Raw genomic sequence first — 20,522 nt, 5'->3', positions numbered from 1 at the left:
TCAGTACAACTTATTTTATAGGTACGTTTTAAACAGCCTTGCCAAAATGATGCCCAAGCAGACTGTCACTAGTCTACATCTCCTTTTCAATAGGTTCCTTAGCAAAGCTGCAGAGACTGTGGTCATTGTGAAATGTTCAGAAAGTTTTAGTGTTTCATCATTGAAGAGTTTATCCCACAAATAGTATTACTGTACTATGCAATGAACAAGGCATTTGAAAGAAAGCTGCTGCTGGCCCCTCGACTTCAGGAGACTAATATATATGACGCAGAGGAATAAAAGTCATTATTTTTATTTATTTTTGCCAATAGGCGCATCTGACACCAAGGACAAAACCAACTTTGGAAACAAGCTACAGACTTCTATAAGGTAATGCTAGCTGTTCAATATCTATGTGACAGGTTCCCTTTAATAAGTGATGTAAGAAGGAACAAGGGGCCACCATTGACGGAAGATACGTGTCACCGAGGTTCCTGGCCTCGGTGAGGTAAGAACAGGATTTTTCCCTGAAGTGTCAGTTCTGTAGTGCAGTCTGACACTTCAGCTGTTAGTATGGCTGTAAGGCTGATCCGGGCCGGTTCTTATTGGGAGCAGCCAAAGAGCAGGGTGGGTGGCTGTTCCCCACGGTTCCAGGCCGGGTTTTGGGCTGGGATATAAAAACCCAGCCAGCACGTTCAGCTGGGGTGGATTATCCTCCATGTCAGAGAAGCTGTGGAGTCTTGAGAGCCGCATGCTGGGGAAACAGGTCTCTAAAGCCTGCTGTGGACTGCAGGTGGAAAACTGCTGACCAGGTGAAGGTTTTTTGCACTGTGGACTTTGTGTGGTGTGAACAGGCACCAAAACTGAACACCGTTACTTTTGGCTTGTTTTTCCTTATGTGTGAATAAAACACCGAACTTTGCTTTAAAACCTTGCTTTTGCCTCTGTACTGCGTCCGCTTAGCCTGCCTACCAGAGCGAATCCCCACAGTGAATACAGCTCTGCTACAGTACATAAAATGTTTTATAATTTGTGTTTCTTTTTTTGGCCCTGCCTGAGATTGCAGACTAGTTTTATGACATTTCTATCCTTGAAAAGAGTATATATAAAAATTCTAGAACTTTGAACGTGAAAAGTATCACATCTTGCTACTCTGAGGACTTCTTATCTCAAACTCTTTGGTTTGAATTGCCCATATCACTCAGCGAAACACTGAAATCAGTTGGGGCATGTCTAGACTTACACAAACATTCCTCCAAAGCAATTAACGGAAGCAGTCCATTACTCATCTATCCAAAAATTAGATAGTTGGCTAAACTGTTTTTCATGTTGCTGTGCCAGTCCAAATTAAAACTAGATAAAATATTACATTAGCAAAATATCCTGAAGAGATTAGAGATCTTTTAAACAGTAGGCATTAAAAGCCAAGTATGGAAGCCTGTTGTCACTGGGTATGATTTTCCAACAGTATAGAAAATAAAATATTCATGGCATATGTACAGTATTTATTATAATTTGTTATATGTATATATGTACATTTAGCAACATATCTGTCAGCACAGTAGGCAGGAACATACAGATATTGAGCCCTAACTGGAACCCAGCCTTCTTTCAGTGTAGTGCAAGCCGTAGATGGCAGGCACGCAACTGGTCGATGTTCCCTACTCTGCTAGGTGTAGGACTGACACACGTACAGAAGAAACTACACAAAGACGAAGTTGTACAGGAATGGGTTGGAACCGGACAGACAATGCAGTACCAAATCAGATGGCAGAGGGTAGTCAGAATAGCCAAGCTGAAGTCAGAACCAGACAGAAAACACAGTACGAAATTCCGAGACAGAGAGAGGTCAAAGCAATCCAAAAGCACACAGAACAGAACTAGGAGCACAGCTAGGGAGTGAAAATCCATCACTGGCAATGGTATCTGGCCAGCAAAGGTTTCAAATAGAGCACAGAGTCCCAGGATCAGAACCTGATGGTCATGACTCAGCGCTCCATTAGTCAGAAGACAGCACACAGGAAAAGATCAGCTGAGCAATCAGCCCACTTTAAGTTTCCTCCAGCACATGCCTGCTGTGAGCAGAAACAGCATTGCAGCCTGTTGCTAAAGATGCTGCCGCGTCACCAGCGGGCGTGGCTGCTCAGTGCTTCTTTCTTAGCGGAAAATCTCACCGCTAGGGCCCGGACAGGTAAGTTTTTGACAATATCCAATCAAAAGAAAATTGCACAGAAAACATATCTATCTGGTACAGCGTGTCTGTCACGTGAAGATGAAATCATGCAAGACCTGCTGATGCCCCTTCCAATGCCTAGCCTATACCAAGTATATTCTATATCCCACAATAACCTCTAAGATTTCTCCCTTACTCTGAAACTCTCTACCCCAACATATCAGACTATCACTTACCATGGAAACGTTCAAGAGAACCTGAGAACCAAACCTACCTCTTTAGACAAGCCTACAACCTAGTAACCCTACTACCACTATACCCCCATATGAGCAGCTTCTAACTTCACCTACTGTATCCCCCCCCCATCATGTAGATTATAAGCCATGGCGGGCAGGGTCCTCTCTCCTTCTCTACTAGTTTGTCTTGTATTGTTCATGCTTAATGAACTTGTTTTGCTTTATGTATGTGCACTCACACAAATGTAGAGCGCCATGGAATAAATAGTGCTGTAATAATAAATAATAAATTGATGCATTTGCATGTGACATGTGTGAGGGACCTCATCTCCCTCAAGCTTTCTGCATCTGTCTGCCTCCTCTGCTGCCCTTGTTTCTTGCCCTGCACTTGAGAAGATTTTACCAGAAATAAAATTGTCCGTTTAGGCATACTCCGTCAAAAAGTTTCACCACATCTAGTAAAGATAAAAAACTAAATGCTCTTTGATACCCAATATTTCTCACCAAAGCCACAGTAGAAAGATTCTCCGATTCCTGCATATCTCCTCTTTTGGCTTGATTGTTGTATAGCCTTAAAATGTCCAAGGTCTAGTAAATAAAGTGTAATAGGCAGCAATCAAGAGTATAAACAACATATTAAATGAATGAAATAAAAATGCAAGAGACATATCACCCACATGTATAACAAAATGTTAACACTGTTTTTTATATAGTAGCTACCATTTTGGAAGGGTTTAGCTAATGGGTATACCAGGACATATACTCCAGCTGCTGGGTGCCAGGCTATGGCAGTTCACTTTACCTTGGTCAATGTATTTAAATACAGGGCTAAGGCTACTTTCACAACAGCTTTTTTCCTTTCTGGTATTGAGATCTCAATACCGGAGGAAAACGCTTCAGTTTTGTCCCCATTCATTGTCAATGCAGACAAAACTGAACGGAATGCACTCCGTTCCGTCTGGTTGCATTCCCCGGCATGAAACACAATGTAAGTTAATGTGGCCGGATCCCTTTTCTCGGACACAAAAGAAAACCTCATGGCTATTGTAGAGATAATACAAACCGATCCATTCATAACGGATGCAGCCGGTTGTATTATCCTAACGGAAGCGTTTGTGCTGATCCATGACGGATACAGCAAAAATGCAGATGTGAAAGTAGCCTAAGACAATAAACTGAACCTTTGTCCTGGATGAAGGAAACTCTAGTTAGAGCCCTGAGTAACTTTCTTTCAAAGACTAAAGGGGTTATCCGACACTAACATATCTTCCCCCAAGTGCCGGACCCCTCTCTGCAGGTATCAGCACTGTGATATGATGTGCAGATGACAGCTATGAGATAGTCAGCTTTGTCCCTGTGCTTCGGAAAGGAGTTCACCTCACCTCATACTCACAATCTAAAGTGTGTTCTAATGAGGATCCTCACCCACTGCAGTGCATCTGGTCCTCATTCCTACACCTCAACTTGTGAGCACCAGGTGAGGTGAACTCCTTCCCGAAGCACAGGACCATTGCTGAGCAGTTATCGCTGCTGTCATCTGCACATAATATCCCAGTGCTGATACCGGCAGAGACTGGAGTTTACATAGCTCTGTGCTCTGCATTCTCATAGAGGCCATACTAAAGTGTCAGGAGGACGGATTTCATGTTCATAAATCTGACAGTGGCCATTTTAACGCCTACAGTGATTGTCTTCTAGACAAAATTAGCCATTATAAATAATTAAAAGGCATTTAAGAGTTAATTTATAATAACCTGTTTTTCTGTATTTTCATTTTTTTTCTTTCCTGGACAACCACTTAGATTTTTAGGGCATATAGACATCATCTGGCCCTATCAGGGCATATTTATATATATATTTTATGCACTTATATAGCGCTAGGATATTCCGCAGCGCTTTACAGACATTAGCATCCAATTGTCCCCAATAGGGCTCACAGGCAAATAGACATCATAGTCCACTCAGGGCTTCCTTTTAAGAGCCAGAATGGATAGCTGGTCTGGCAAAATAGAACCATCTTTGTATTGCAAAGATAGTCATGTATCTGAATGGCCACCAGGCAATGATGCATTCCTCTCTGCAATGGACTTTGCAGAGGAAATGTCTCACTGTAGCTTCCTATGGCAAACTTCCTAAGAGTGGGACCTGGGTCGATCAGCTGCTTGTTCTGGGTGGTGCACTCTGAAAGGGGTTGTGTCTGATAAACAAGTGATAAGATGAGATAAACAACATGTTTCATGTGTCAGCTACTGGGCCGACTATAGCTCACCTGACCCTAACTGACTGTATCATAGAGTTTTATTATACAGTCAGTTCATATCATAAAAGTCAGTGTATCATAAAATACTGAGTAGTCATTGGGTCGGGGAAGCTGTGGTCAGCCCAGGACATGCCCATGTTCATGTCAGTCAGCCTCTCATGAGGAAGGAGGTACATTTCAGACTTCTAAAGATAGCTATAATATTCAACTGGATTGACACAGCCTTGTATAGTCACAAGGGTGTACCTCCTTAATCTATAAATCAACAAAAGAGAACTGGTACCATGGAATACCTAATAGAATGTATCTTTATTTAACATAAAAACATGAAAAAGATAGATAATCTTTTTGTAGACAAAAATACATATACTTAGAGACCATACAGGGTGCCAGCAGAGAATAATCGACAATAGCTGTTATATTATTATTAACTGGTCATGTAATATTATATACTTGAAGTGTGAGACATCGCCGATAATTTGTATCAAGATCAGCATACCATATCTAAGCTTTCTCTAAACATCGATGCCGCTGTCTCTCACTTCAAGTATACATGGCATCACTGGGATCGAGGTGTTGATGAAACTATATTTATAGGGTTGGCGCCATCTGTTATTCACAGTCTATTGCATATTTCTATGATACAAGCGCCAACGCTGATTAGCGTTTATCTCTTACCCCAAAATCCTGTGGTTCAAATGTGGTCAGTCCCTGCTAGGCATTCCTCATCCTCGACGCACGTTTCGCTTATTGCTTCCTCAGGAGGATTTAGTTATAATAGTCTGCCAACATTCAGTGCGCTGCCTGTGCTGTTCATAGTGCACCCTGCGCTGATGAATGGCAGGAAAAGTCTAAGGCATATTGGTACATCATAGACTTTTTACAGGGTGCGGGTGCCCACAGAGAGGGCTGTGAGTGCCACCTCTGGCACCCGTGCCATAGGTTCGCCACCACTGGCTTAGGCGCAGCTCAGCCCCATTGGAGTGAATGGGGCTGAACTGCAATACTAAGTATAGCTGCTATCAAATGGACAGCGCTGTGCTTGGTGAGCTGAGAGAACTCTGCAGCGCTACCACGTGTACTGGTGCTTTCTGAAACAGCTGAGCAGCGGGGGTCCTGGGTGTCGGACCAACACGATCAGATACTGCCATATAAAAGTCTTGGAAAACCCCTTTAAATCTTTAAAATATAAAGTACCTATCCGTTATAAAGTTCTTCAACATGGCCCTTAAAATCTGTAATTTGTGTAAAGTGATAATTACCATATTTTTTTGAGAATTGCGCCCTATTTTAAAAAATGCCTCTATGTCACCACCAAAGAATGTGCATTGCATAGAAAAGGCTCTACAAATCTGTAACTTGTTTCTACTCCAGGGAACTACATTGATGTACTAATTAACAACTCTGCTGACTTACAGTTTACAACAGAGGCATCCAGTGAGCTGCCACTTAATTGTCCTTAACAGGTCATCGAAAAATAATGTACTGCATTCAAATGAAGCAAATTAGTTTCCTTCATTCAAAATGTAAATGCAAACAGGCCATGACCTTGAGACAATGAATGCTTGAACAAAGTTATCATAATTAGTGACTGGCCCAATATTAAAGGAAACTTGTCTCTGGAATAGACCTCTTTAAATCTGCAAGTGTCTAATCAGCACTCTAAATTATACTGTGATCTGGTGAAGGGCTTGTGCCAATACTCAGCAACCAATCTGAAAAAGCAGATCTGGAGTATAAAATGGGAAACAAGAATGGAGCAGAAACCCAAGCCTTATATATGCAGGAGGTAGATTTCATGCTACCTAAGATCCTAAATATTTTAGTATGCAATACAGCCAAGCTAGTCACTAAATATAATTCTCATACACACTAACAGACCCCTTTATGGTGGCACTTAGTGTCCATAGAAGCACATGGTTGGGAGTGGTAGTAGCCCTGATGAAGTGTTGTGTCATGGTGTACTCCTTCAGGCTGTTGCTCCCTGGCAAACGGTTCAGTGGCAATGTAGCATTGAAGAATGAGGCCAGAATGAAACCTAACAAAAGTATTTTTAGTAAGTGCAACTTGCAACTTCAAATACTTCCAATAGCAGCTGATTTCAAGTGAAAAACTTCTCGGGCACCAGTAAGGATTATGGAGGCAGGTTGGATGGCAGCAATTTAGCAATTAGGTCATACTGGCCTAGTAAAGTTTTGGGTGATGGTGTCTTTGCTGTAATCCTTCACCATGCAGCAGTGTCTGGAGATGCTGGTTAAAGAAGGTCAATGTGCTGTCAAACTTCTTAAAGGGAACCTGTCACCTCCCAAAACCATCCCAAACCGCTAGCAGTACCTGCGTATAGCCAGAAGCGTGTTTCTGATTATGCCTTTCTTCCTGAAGGCAGATGCAGAAAAAGTACTGAAAACGTTGTTTTATCCCCTGCCCGGCGCGCTTCTCCACACATGCTTGCTTCAAGTGGCCTCCTTGCTTTAAGTCACGGTAACCACGCCCCTCTCCCTGCCCCTTCGCTGTGACTGACAGCGCTTATGCACGAGATTTCGGCTGCCTTTGCCGAACAGCCGTCTGTCAGTCACAGCGAAGGGGCAGGTAAGGGGGTGTGGCATCATCAGAAACACGCTGCTGGCTACACGAAGGTACTGCTGGCGGCTTGGGGTGGTTTTGGGAGGTGACAGGCTCCCTTTAAGACTTCACTTCAGTTAGGAGAATAAGGGATCACTCTGGAGAATGTGTAACAGGATCAGGAGCTCTGACTTGTGCTTCCTCTCCACTCTGTCTCTGAACAGTAACTCCCCCTCCTGACAGGAAGCAGGACCAGCCCACTCCTAACCAGAGGGGAGGAACAGGGTGGTTAGCTCTGTTCCTGGTTAACCCCTGTCATCCACATCGTACTGGTAATTACAGCCAAATAATACAATACAAAAGACATAACAATATAAAAAAATACTAACTTTTATATACAGAATTGTAGTACTCCCAGGTCTGGGCTACTAACATACGTATAGACCATTAATTAGTTTGTGTGGAATCCCATGATGGCCACATTAAAGAGTTATTCTGGTTAGGGCTCATTCAGACGCCCGCATCCGTTTTTGTGGTCTGTAAATTGCAGACACGCAAAACACAGATACTGGCCACGTGCATTCCGCATTTTGTGGAATGGAATGGCCAGCCCTATGATAGAAATGCCTATTCTTGTGTCCGCAATTGCAGACAAGAATAGGACATGTTCTATCTTCTTTGCGGAGCCAATGAACGGAAGCACGGATGTGAGCAGGACATTGCTGTCTGCATCTTTTGCAGCCCCAATAAAATGAATGGGTCCGTCTCCATTCCGCTAAATTGCGGATCAGATGTGGAATAAAATATACGGTCATGTGGATAGACAAATAAAAAGTGCTAAACTTTTAAAGTTAGTTTCAGATCTGCCTTTTTAAATCCAGCAGGCTGTTCTGGCAGGGGAACAGCCTGCTGGATTTCACCATATCCTGCATATCCCAAACACTGCCATTCACTGCCTGACCCCATTGACTATAATGGGATGCGATGGGGATCCGGACAGGTTCCAGCATGAGCGCCGGGTTTCGGCCGGACAAAAACTGTCACAAATGAAATACGCATATTGAAGGTTAGGAAAATGGCAACTGAAGAGTGGTTGTCAGTTATCAAATGCATGGCCACTTGGGAACTGCTTTGTATTGGCTTTCAATCAACACTACACGGTATTTGCTGCAGTTGGGTTGATCTCATCATTTTTGGTCTACAGTTGACCCTTCTGCTTCACCCGGCCAGCACCCATGATTACATTACAGAAGATTTGTTCTGATATCTTGCTTTTTCTCTTTTTGCACGAAGATTATAGTCTAACGTCTAGACTAAATGCTGGGGGGGACTAGGAACGACACAAGGAACTGAAATAATTTCAGACGTTCTTATCATTTTGAGGGTTTTGTCATTCTAAAATTAATACAGAAAGCAGAAATAGAGAGAACACATTGTGCTTCTAGACGTGTTCGAAGACAAAACTCACAGAGCAATTCACTCCTTGAAATAATACATTTTGTTTTCATTTCTAATACAAGATTTGACTTGCCCAGGCAATAAACATACTACATTGACAAACAGCAGCTATATGGACCATAGGCCACAATATACATAAGGTGTTCATTGACTTTTCTGGGATAGCTTTCTAGACATGCTGTGTAGAGATCATTGTGCAGGGAGGGGGAGTAGAACCTGTAACTATTACCTTCAGTGAATGGTGTGATCCTGTGTTATTTTTATAAATGTGATACCTTTCACTGTAATTCTGCCTCTGATGATAATGAGACGGCTACTGAAAAGGGATCCGTACAAAGCAAGAAGTGACACAGATTATTAGGCATAGTTACAAGTGCAAAAATGCAGGATTTTAGGATTTTTTGCTTCAATATAGTGACATGGAAAATTTAAAATAACATCTCCAAAACCACATTTCCTTTAATTACATATGTGTAGATGTTGATAAAACAGTGTATACACAATCATTCTGCATTAAAGGTGTAGTCTGAGTTAGACAACCCTTTTCTGTTAGACGTGCCCCCCCCCCCCCCCCCCCCCCCAGATGATCACATGGAGCTCCAATGAACAACTGTAACTTGTAAGTGAATCCTACAGCAAATGTTCGGCACCACCACTGGGGAAATGTACAGCAGCATTACCAGTTCCTGTTGAAGACATTGGGCTGTCTGTTCAGAGATGGTGTTTGTAGCCTCTCCTCATTCTGCCTAATAGTTGAGGATACTGAAGATAATATAATTTTCTTCTCCATTAGGGCATATGGATGTCACAAAGGGGTGCCCACTGTTCAGGACCAGCTCTGAAAGTCAATCATAGAGAGTTTTTTTAAAGCAGACAATGCCTTAAAAGTCTATTCAACGTATACCCACTATATTGGACGGGTGTATACATGTGTGTCCCTGCGTTCTCCAGATCTGAAGATTTTTGCACTGAGATGGGAGAAGGTTGTATCATAAAATTTTAGAACTCTCTATGGCTTTGTTCATATCACCGTTTTGTTTTTGTTGATCCATCAGAAGAACGGAAAGATAAAAAGGATCCTTTATTAGAGCATCCGTTGTGCTAATTTTGCATCCATTTGTGTCAGTTCTTTCAGAGATTTGCAGGATCTTTCAGAGATTCGCGTGAAGGCCAGGGCTTTTTCTCCGGTCAAAAAAACGGATCTCTGATGGAACTGACACAAACAGAAGCAAAATGAGCACAACAGATGCTGAAAATAAAACAAAACGGTGATGTCAACGAAGACCTAGAGACTTAAAGGGGTTCTGCAGTTTGTTTAAACTGATGATCTATCCTCTGGATAGATCATCAGCATCTGATCGGCAGGGGTCCAACACCCGGGACCCCTGCCGATCAGCTGTTTGAGAAGGCAGCGGCGCTGGTAGTAGTGCCGTGGCCTTCTCGCTGTTTACCGCAAACCCAGTGATGTCACGACTAGTATCAATGGCCTGCACGGGGCTAAGCTCCATTCAAATGAACAGAGCTTAGCCCTGCCCAGGCCATTGATACTAGTCGTGACGTCACTGGGCCTGCAGCTACTACCAGCGCCGCTGCCTTCTCGAACAGCTAATCGGCAGGGGTCCCGGGTGTCGGACCCCCCGCTGATAATACACTGATGATCTCCAGAGGATAGATCATCGGTTTAAAAAAACTACAGAACCCCTTTAAATGTTATGATACAACCTTCCCCCATGTCAATTCAATCTCCAAATCAACTTAGGGCATTTTTGTGATAGACTGTCTGGTATGAGGCAGATCACATTACCCAATGAATCACACATAAAAAAAAAAAAAAAACTTTTCTGTTTGTCACATGTGGATTTGGAATATCTGTGTTGTGAAATATCCATATCTAAATATTTCCTGTGAAATGATCATCTTAGCTCATTTCCATGTCTGCCATGTCTGATAAAATTGTACAGCAATGTCTCTGGGCAAGGTCATGCAGCCTCTATCCCTCTGAATTTCACTGGAGTCATATGACTGATAAGCTATTTACCAGAAAATAATTCGCTTTTTTTCTACCGTAGATTTTAACCACTTTATGTGGTTTGGCAAATACATTAAGAGCGTGGTTCCTATTTCCTTTTAAATATTCGATAAAAGACACTGATTGTGATTTCCTGGAATGTCAGTTATGACTATTGTCTGTAGAAGAATCCAATCGGTGACCTTTTCAGGTGGCCCAATTGTCTGGTAAGTGCGTTAGAATAAATGTATGGAAATACCATTGTTACAAGACAATGGTGGCAGCTGTTTGGCTAATTTTACACTTTTATCCAATGGTCAAAAGGGTTGTCCAATATTAGACGAAAAGGTCTGTTTTGTTCAGAAACAGTGCCAGATTTGTCTGTAGGTGGTTCAATCTCATTTCAAGTGAATGGAACTGATCCGTAAAACTAGACACAGCTCATGAGGGAGCTGTCTGAGGGAAAAAGTGAGTTTTTTCCTAATAATCTCATCTGAATATTGGATACAAAAGTAAAACTAGCCAAAGTTTGAATAAGCTGAGCAACTCTGAAAATTTAGATACCGCTCATTAAAGGGGTTTTCCCATCTCAGACTATGGGGGCATATCGCTGGGATAAACGCTAAATGATATCGCTCGTAAACCCAGCCAACAAAGTGAAGAAGGGTGCCCCTCGAATGCGTGGCTGTCCTCCATTTGTTTCTATGGGGATTCTGAAAATAGCTGAGCGCACCGCTCGGCTATTGTTGGCGGGCCGATAGGAACAATTGGTGGTGGCCACCACTTTGCTGTCTTCGTTTTAGGCTTCGTTTTAGAGATAGACCCATTCATTTCAATGGGGCCGCAAAAGATACGGACTGTAAACTGTCTGCAACCGTATGTCAGTTTTGTGGCCCTGCAAAAAAGACAGATCATGTCCTATACTTATCTGTTTTGTGGACAAGGATAAGACATTTAAGAAGGAATTAAAAAAGAAATGAGGGCTTACTCTCAGCCGGATCCGTGTTTTGCGGATTTGCAATTTGCAGACTGGAAAATGGTTAGGGTCCTGTACATGAGCCATTCTTCTTCACTGACCCATCAAAGCATCAGTGAGCATTATGAATGTATTGTGATTCTTATTATAAGCATCTCTGAATCCATAGCTTATCAGATTTTACCGATTTTTTGATGCTTTCCATTTTTTTCATCTATTCCCCTATGATCTGATAGTCCTTTATGGTCTGGCATGATTTACCTTTGTCCCAAAAGTGTAAATGTAAAGTAAATTTAAATAGCTTGCATCAAGGTTAAAATGTGTTTTATCGCTTTGTACTTTGTGCCTCCAGGAAGTTTCTAGTAAATTCTCAGACTAAAGGCTACTTTCACATTCGCGTTTTGGCTTTCCGTTTGTGAGATCAGTTCAGGGCTCTAACAAGCGGTCCAAAACGGATCAGTTTTGCCCTAATGCATTCTAAATGGAAAAGGATCCGCTCAGAATGCATCAGTTTGCCTCCGATCAGTCACCATTCCGCTCTGGAGGCCGACACCATAACGCTGCCTGCAGTCCTGGGATGTGTCCTGGCACACAATGTAAGTCAACGGGGACGGATCAGTTTTCTCTGACACAATAGAAAACGGATCCGTCCCCCATTGACTTTCAATGGTGTTCATGACGGATCCGTCTTGGATATAGAAGACATAATACAACCGGATCTGTTCATGGCAGATGCATGCGTTTTCAGAACTGAAGAGTTTTTGCAGATCCATGACAGATCTGCAAAAAGCACTAATGTAAAAGTAGCCTAAATTGTTACCTATATGTATTGAAGATTCAGCACAAAAATGAACTGTATACCAAATCGAAATCCAGAGGGATGAGAGAAAGTAACCTACTGAACCAAGGGCAAAGTCAAATTGATCTCTGCACAATTCAGGACCATTGTTTTACTGATATCAGAGAATATCAAAGATACCTTACAGAAATTGTGCTCAGAAGATGTCCAGGTCATAAAGAGTCACTGTACGTTCACACAATTTAGTTTTATTTAATAGGGAATGGTGTATATAGCAAATTTCTAAATTGCTTCATTTAAAAAAAATATGCCTGCATCCACCTGAAAAAAGCCAGTCATGGCCACTAGGGGTCTCTCTTCCACCTAATGTGAGTTAATTTATTTTAAAGGGGTTGTGCCAAAAAATATATTCAACAGTTTTTAAACCAGCAAATGAATCTGAATACTGTTGTAGCTGCATGTAATTAAAAGTTTTGTATAGTCGTTGAGAAATGTATCTGTAGAGTGCCAGCTGCTGTTTGTTTTTTTCTTATTTCTTTGTCCGGCTCACTGAGATGGCCGCACATGCTCAGTTACATACTTCAACTTCCTCCTGAGCTGTGATTGCTCCCCTCCTGTGAGCTCCAGGGCTGAAAACAAACATAGTGGGAAATAAGGGAAAGGAAGTCACAGCCTGTACAGTTCAGGCATATTTTGCAGAAGGGATATACCCCCTGCTTCTGAGTGAAATGTATCTAGCTATGCCGCTGAAACAGGGAATAATATGGCTGAAAAGATATTAGGGAAGCTCAAAAAGACTCATTCCTTCACGGTTATGATTGTACAAAGAAGCACAGCTATTATGCAAACTTTTTTTAATTTTTTTTATAGATAGGCTTTAAGGTCAGGTCATATTATCTCTTCTTGGCAATGTTCAGTTGCAGGTGGAGAGACAGACTGGTCATAGACCAGCAATATGCTACCTAAAGCTACAAAGTTGTAAAGCTACAACTTCCAGCAAGACCAGTTTTGCCAATCAGATCATGCTTGGAGTTGTAGTTTTACAACAGCTGCTGAGCCACAGTGATATCCAGTTTTTAATTTACTCATACAATTGCCAGAAGAATAACAGAGGAACTACACCACATCATTGTTGTAAAGAAAAGGGCTTTAAAATATGGGGACTATACTGTACTGTACTATAACAGTGGAAAATGTCTTATTGACATGTATGATATCCCCTATAAAGTACACGGCAGCCTATTTCTGTAGACCTGCATGGAGATCTGAGATCTGAGAAAAGAAATAACATCAAAGACAGTAATTTGCTAAACTTAGATAGTTAGCTTAAAAAAGTTCCGGGAACTAAAATCCCTCTGTAAGTGTCAGGTGTGTCTTTACTATTCCTGGTAGTGGTAAGCACCAAAAACATCTTGCTCAATTTACAGTATAACCTTTCTTGAAAGCTGGCAATCAAGGTAACCAATATAAAAAGCCAAAAATATACCGTATACCAGGCACAAGGCTACATGAAATGTGGGCATTGTTTCCAAAGTTGAGCAATGATGGTCACATGGAGACGTCAGCTGCTACTCTTTGAAGCAGCAGCAACAGTCAAACTTAATGACAATCTTTCAAAGCGTTGATAATTGCAGGCTTCTAGATCTCAATATATAGAATGGCCTTTTTCAGGCACACAGCTGAGGCGTACAACAACTGGTCTATGCGGGTTTCACAATGGTTTGTCTATTATTATTATTGGCATCCAAGCAAGAACTGATTAGCCCTTTTGTTTAAGGAAAATAACAGAAATAATTACATGGAAATGACCCAGTTATCTAGAATGTGCTCATTGTAGTGGAAAAGCAATGCAAAGTCCTATGGTAGGAAATATGTATTCTAAATTTTTGCACCATAACTTAGCATATGTGAGATAATACATAACGTCTAATATCTCCTGCATGTGGCTGTATTACAACATGGAGCCATAACAGGGCATCCACAGAGTTGCAGGGGTCTTTACTGTACCTTTGTATACCTTCAAGGAGGCATATAGAGTTTTTTTTTTTTATCTTGGATTCTTAGCAAATCCAACGGAAAAGAATGTGGCATACTCCCCCTTTGCCATGCAACATGCAGCATCCAACGGACCCATAGGGCGACACACACAAGCCCCATAGTATGAAGCTGCCAACCTGTTGACTAACAGTAGATTTATGTAGAATGAGTAATGATAATTTCAACTTGTTTTGGATAATGGGGTATGGGAGGAAATAAATTGTAGGGGTATATTTGCAGCAAGCCCCCAAAAAGCCGATGCACAGGATGGGAGTGGTAGTGACCCTGATGAGATGAAGAAGTGTTGTGTCACAGTGTATACCCTCAAGCCATTACTCCCTGGGGTTTGGTGCAGTGAATAAGTGATGAAAAGAAACCAGGCAGAGATTATAGAACAAAGAATGTGTTCCTTTAATGTGTGCAAAGACAAATAGCAGAATATCTTGGGAGCAGTTTGTACAAAGTGCAATTTCTCCTCCCAAATAATACGGTATGGTGATGGCAATGTGACAGAAGATTGCACTCAAAAGTTTGCTATCTGAAAATATCTCTCTCTTAATTCCTTTCCCTAATGCTGTGGCTGTAGATGTCCAGTGTATGATGCCAGCTTCTAGCTATGCCTGTCTTGAACTGTGGTGGTGGTGTCTTAACGTGTTTCTCCTCACTTTGCAGCAGAGTCTGTATAGCTTGATTGCTTCATCACTCTGCTGACACCAATACTCCATTGTTTACAGATCTTCTATAGCCTGGGACCCTGCAGGCTGTCTGAAGTAGTGGTCCTCCCAGAAAAGCTGGCTTTGTGGTCCCCGTGGCCCAGAGTAGTGAGCTACATTGCAGGCTCCCTCACTTCTCACTCTCTTCTTTCTGCTCTAACTAGCTATGCCCCTTCCTTGGCAGGAAGCCAGACCAGACCACTCCTACCAAGAGGGCAGGAATGGGATGGTAAGTCACATTCGTGTTTCCAACCACTGCCAGCCGTACCCCATCTGATGGTGTACAAAATGTATAGCATGACATTACATTACACATCAAACCATTTACCATAGTAGTGCCCCCAGGTCTGATGTACTTCATATTCATACCCCCAATGTTTCATTGACACTTCTGAATTTCCATAAATTATTTTAGAAAGTAACAAGATCTTTTTGAAAGCTGCTTATCTATGAGTGATTTGATTTCATGTTAACAATATATTGTATCTTTATTATGTATTATTTACTTTTTACTTTTGCTTTTTCACAGTGATAAAACATTGCATACAGAAGAGGAGAAGGCAATAATTGAAACTGGCTCCTTGCGTAATTAGCTCCTGTCGATCTCAACAGCGGACCTAATATTTGATCTCTTACTTTCCTTCTACCCAAGGCAACAGAACCACTGTGCCAGTCAGCCACCATAACGATTGCAAATGTTGCATCTGTGGTATAACTCAGAAAGAGGGGGTAGGGTTTCACTTCAAATGACCACATGTGTTAATGCAACAGATGCAGTTCACAAACAAGTGCCTAATGCCAACAGTACAGACATCTCTGACCCCACATGCTCCACCATGACACACACACCCTTAGAATCATATGTCGATTTAAAAGCCACAATGGTAACAGCTGCACAGAAGTGGGTCAACAACTGAACTGGCAGCAAAAATATGATCATTGTGGTGCTGAAATTATTTGATATAATCATCTAAAAATTTCGGGAAACAAAGAATTTATCTTAATTCTTAACTCTTAGCCTTATCCAACTATAGAATTCACCTCTACAAAAAAAAAAAAAGAAAGATCAAAGAACAGAACCAGAATATATTTGATCTACAGCAAAATGCATGCTGAGGCACATGCTGGCCATCACAATCCTGCTGGGTCTGTTATCAGTCTGTTCAAACTGGGATTGTGAATGTCAGTCACCAAAAAATCTACTGCAATTTCCTAAGGCTACACACTGACTTTTTATGTGAGGGTTACATATACAGTACAGGCAACTTTTTTTTTTCTTGGGACTGTCAGACAACAAATATAGTAAGACACATATAGGGTGAAAAAAAAGGTGCGTGAAAGGTGCAGGATCAGGGGCGTAACTACAATAGCGGCTGACCAGGCGACTGCTGTGGGGCCCAGGGCAAGAGGGGGCCCAGTCATAGTTGGGATCATCTCCTCTTCTACTGGAGGTGGAAACTTGAAAGCTTGGTCAGGAATCTACCCTCTAAAGCAGGTATCCTCAAACTGCGGCCCTCCAGCTGTTGCAAAACTACAACTCCCAGCATGCCCGAACAGCTTACAGGTATCAGCCTACAGCAGGGCATTGTGGGAGTTGTAGTTTTACAACAGCTGGAGGGCCGCAGTTTGAGGATGCCTACTCTAAAGGAACAACTTTTAGCAAATAAGGCAGTGGAAAAATGGCCCAAGTGTCATTGAAAAGGGTTTAGGCTGAAACCCTTCTGTCCTGTGTGGGGGGCCTGGTGTGATCCTTGCTATGGGGCCCTTACTTCTCTATGTATGCCACTGTGCAGGATGTGCAACTCTAAACAAGCACATAAACACAGTTTTGCCCAGAGGTAAATCTAATATACCTGATTTCATACCTGCAGAAATATTTGGGGTCCTCTCTTTCCTTTGCAATTAGCCAAACAGGCATCCTTTGCCTGCTCAAAAAGGATTTTAGTGTCCCAAGTCTCCATTGTAATGATTTGATGTAAGTAGGGACCTGTTCACACACGTTTTAGTTCTACTCTCTCATATTTCTGTTGTCTTTTTGATGGTTAGAACAGTGTAACATGCTGCTTCAATATACCCAGTAAAAGAAAAGGAAACCTGACCATCCCATCTTGTCAATGGTGGGGGGAAGAGGTCTTAATGGATCATGCTGATTCACAAGAGATCTGCCAAATGGATCACGATGGATCATGGTAGATTTGTTCTAACGACCATGGAACCTGTAAAACAAATGGAAGCTATGACACTAGTATGGAGAGAGGCCAATACTTAGACATCATGTGGAATCAGTAGACCAGGGAGCACTAAGATGAGGGTTTTCCTACTGGGTTCCTATTAATATTCATAGTTTTTATGGCACATGTGAACAAACACAAAAGTTTTGTTATAAAGTATGGATAGACAGAGAACTTTATTACAAACTTCTGACGGAGTTGGGGAACTTTTTAACAGCGGCAGTCTTGATAGCGCACTAGATATTTTACTGGGTGAGAAAGTTTGAGGTACTTTCCAATATGCAAAGCTTGACAACTGAAATTGATGATCACGGACTGTCGGTTTAGAACCACTTAAATCTCTGGTTGTTATGTCCATGTAATAAGCTATGCTCTACTAGACAGCAGGATAGCCTATGGGGAAAACTGTGTGTGTTTTATGAAATATGTATACTTAAAAAGGTTGTCCAGGATTTTTTTAACTGTCCCCCTTCCCCAGTGGGACCTGTAAAGAGAGCTGTGCTTCCTGCATAGATGGGGGTCACATGCCCCACTGCCTCAGTGATGGCATGTCCCCAAGTGGCACGTAACCCAGCAGTGATGTGCCGCTTGGGGACATGTCACCACTAAGGCCAGTTGTGAAAAAAGCCTTGGAACCTACATAGACTAGAGGGGAGCAGGTAAGCATAGCTCGCTTCAAACATCTCGCTGGGTAGGGGGTGCATTTGAATAAAAACCTGGAAATCCCTTTAATTTTAGCTAATAACAAGATAAACTACAATGTTATGTGGATAAGCGGATTAAAAATAAATAAATAAATGTGCACAAATTCTCTGTTTTTGTTAAACGAACCTTTAGGAAGATTATATGGTCACTGGGAAGTGGTATAGAATTTAACTGCTTCTTTTGGGTTCTTTGAGCCGGGGTAAAATGAATGCATTAACAGGATTTTACTGCAGCGTCAATGTTTTTCCTTTTAACAGATGCATGGTCATTTACTCCTTTTTCAGTAGAAAATTATCAGGGTCAGGGAGAGTGGCTTGTACCTATGATTGTATGTTTGCAGATTTACTAATCCTATCTAAGACTGTAAACTTACAGCCGGGTTCTCCTGGCTTTTTAGGAAGTCCGGCCTTTCTTCTGTCCTGTAAAAGAATGATAGTTTAGTTAGTGCTTACCCCCCGTTACACCATCGTCTCCACCGCACTCACACAGGCTGTAGGCTCCTCAGCTTGGGTCCCAACTGGATGTGTGACCTTCTCTTCGTATTCTGGAACTTCCATAGAGGTGAATGGAGATGTTGCCTCTGTGAGCCCTTATTCAGTTTTAGAGATAGGTGTGTGCCCAGGGAGATGCTCAAGTCTTCCTCCTAGCCACCAGTCTAGTACATAGTGATCTGATGCTCTCAGCATTAATTGATCTGGTTCTTATGCACCTGGCTGGCAGAAGAAAGTGCCCTTCAGCACTCAACTGTATTGCCATCTTCAAGACAGTGATAGAGTTGAACGGTGGGGGCGGCAGTAATTTGTGCTGCACTGTGTCTTTGGTTCTGCTGGGGTGGTATATTGTGCTGCAGTACAGTATTGCTGGCTCTACCTACTTTTGTTGCCTGGCCTTCTGTCAATTTGAACCCGCCTACAATATGGGACGACTTTTAGATTTTTTTTCCAGGGGCATTTTGAGCTCCTAATCCACCCAGAGTTTGGACCCACACCTATCTGACATTTGAAACATATCCTAGCGATATGCCACCAATGCGTGAGATGGGCCAACCCGTTTAAGCAGTGATTATGATAGCAACAATGCAAAAACTTTTTATGGAATTGTTAGTTAAGCATTAGCATAACGTGATTGTGCAATTTGTAGTATTGGTCTGTATTCCTGTAATGGGGTTTTCCCATAAAGATTTATCACTTGTGCCCACGATAGGTGAGAAATGTTCAGTATGATTGCTGGGGGGTTCGGCTGCTCGGATAAACACCGATCAAGAGAACACATAAGTGATCAATGTGATCAATTATGGGATAACACGTTGGTGTTTCTAGACATTTTTACTGCCACCCCCGCAGCAGAATTGTGGGATTAAATCTCATACTTAAAACTTGTGCATTGCAGACAGAGAAAGTTTTCTTCACTTTGTTTTCTTCACTTTTTATTATTTCTCTGAATGATTGTGCAAGACGTCTCTAATTCCAGAGGATCCAACAAGCCAGACACCAAAATGATTTATATAAAGAGATGGCATTCAGGAAGTTTCCCACTACTGCCAAATTTCTGTAAATGTCATCCTGCAGAATTATTTGGGAAATAGAAGCGGGATATTGTAGCAGAGGCAAAGCTCCCTTTCATAGCGGCCTTTGTGCCTCTTATAAACTCTGATGATCTAGCTTTGAAGTCTTTGGGCTGGTTAATGATCCTCTGCGTGGTGCTTTAGCAAATGTTACTGCATACATTTTACAATTTTGCTATCTGAGCTGACCTCCTTTTCCTCAGCAGACTCACAGTTTGAATCAGCAAAAGACTAAGGGGGTCATTTATTATTGGAAGTACACCACTTTTATTTGCAGATTTGGTCGCAAAAGGGATTTTCAGCTGAATCTGCAACTTTTTCCTGCTCACGCCGAAAAAGGGGGCATGACGTGGGTGCGGAAGGGAGCGGACCAGCAGGTCCATCTGATTCATTATGTTTTACGCCTGTTTTACGCCTGTAGAAAATGACTTAAACCTACGTCAGCAAGGGAGCAGGCGTAGATTTAAGCAGCTCACACGGCCACCGGTAAAGCGGCTAAGTTATGTAGAGGCCGGCGCCAGACATGGACTAAAACTGGCATCTTAATTGCCAGTCTTAGTAAATGGCTCCATAAATTCTTTCATTATGTACTTTGCATATTTACAAAATGGCTTTAAGCCAGGGCAACAATTGCACAAACTGAAAGATTGTGTAAGGCAGTGGCACTGTAGAGGAGGGAGACATCTATTCTAATGATATCACATCTGGAAAGGAACGCAGCTTGCTTAGGCTTTACCATTTAGACCTAAAGGGTTTCCATGAGTTAAACACTGACTGATGACCTATCCTTAGGACAGGTATGCCTATTTAACCCCTTCCCA

At 42.0% G+C, this 20,522-nt stretch overlaps 1 long non-coding RNA gene across 1 annotated transcript; it reads left to right on the top strand.

Annotated features, from left to right (window-relative positions):
• Window positions 1-238: 238 nt before the first annotated feature.
• Window positions 239-16,690, top strand: LOC122919466. Its single transcript, XR_006386793.1, has 3 exons — window positions 239-369; window positions 10,738-10,903; window positions 15,731-16,690. It is a non-coding gene; the product is annotated as an uncharacterized LOC122919466 (long non-coding RNA).
• The last annotated feature ends 3,832 nt before the right edge of the window (window positions 16,691-20,522 follow it).

Source organism: Bufo gargarizans, chromosome 9 (assembly GCF_014858855.1).
Source record: "Bufo gargarizans isolate SCDJY-AF-19 chromosome 9, ASM1485885v1, whole genome shotgun sequence".
NCBI lineage: Eukaryota > Metazoa > Chordata > Amphibia > Anura > Bufonidae > Bufo > Bufo gargarizans.
The sequence above is the reverse complement of the archived record's forward strand: the minus strand, read 5'-3'. Positions and strand labels throughout refer to the sequence as shown.